Source organism: Bison bison, unplaced genomic scaffold, assembly GCF_000754665.1.
Source record: "Bison bison bison isolate TAMUID 2011002044 unplaced genomic scaffold, Bison_UMD1.0 scf7180017864205, whole genome shotgun sequence".
NCBI classification, from domain to species: Eukaryota; Metazoa; Chordata; class Mammalia; order Artiodactyla; family Bovidae; genus Bison; species Bison bison.
Window position 1 is genome coordinate 2612624 of NW_011494777.1, and position 426 is coordinate 2613049.

The 426-nt window shown below is 65.3% G+C and overlaps 1 protein-coding gene across 1 annotated transcript in view; it reads left to right on the top strand.

The window, feature by feature from the left end:
* IGSF9B (immunoglobulin superfamily, member 9B) overlaps nt 1-426 on the top strand; it is a 42615-nt gene that overhangs the window by 31619 nt on the left and 10570 nt on the right. The gene's annotated exons all lie outside the window — the stretch shown is intronic.

Here is a 426-nt window from a genome sequence, read left to right on the forward strand (position 1 = left end):
TGACAGGGCTTGTCTGGACATGCTGCAGATCCTTCAGGAGAGGAGTGCTGGTCTTGGCATCGCCAGGGTGTGGTCACTGGGGTGGGGGTGCGGCTTACCTGCCCAGGTACCTGGCCAGGAGCGTGAGGGATCTTCTCCACCCTGCCCAGAGCTCTCAGGAGACCCCCGCCCGGGGCGGCGGCCAGGGGAGAGGACATGGATGGGGGAGGGTATGTGCGTCCCTTGAGTGGTCACCCAGTGCTTCCCTGGGAGCCTGACTTTGGGTGGTTCCAGGGTTTGCCCGGAGACCTCGTGTCCAGCCTCCTTTTCTTCCTTGACCCCTCCTCCTTGAAAGCAGGATCCTGGGGCCTGGCTTCCCTGGGCCCCCAGGCTCTGGTCCCCAGCTTCCTGCCCTCTGCTGCCTAGTGAGCGCCGCCCCACTCCCCT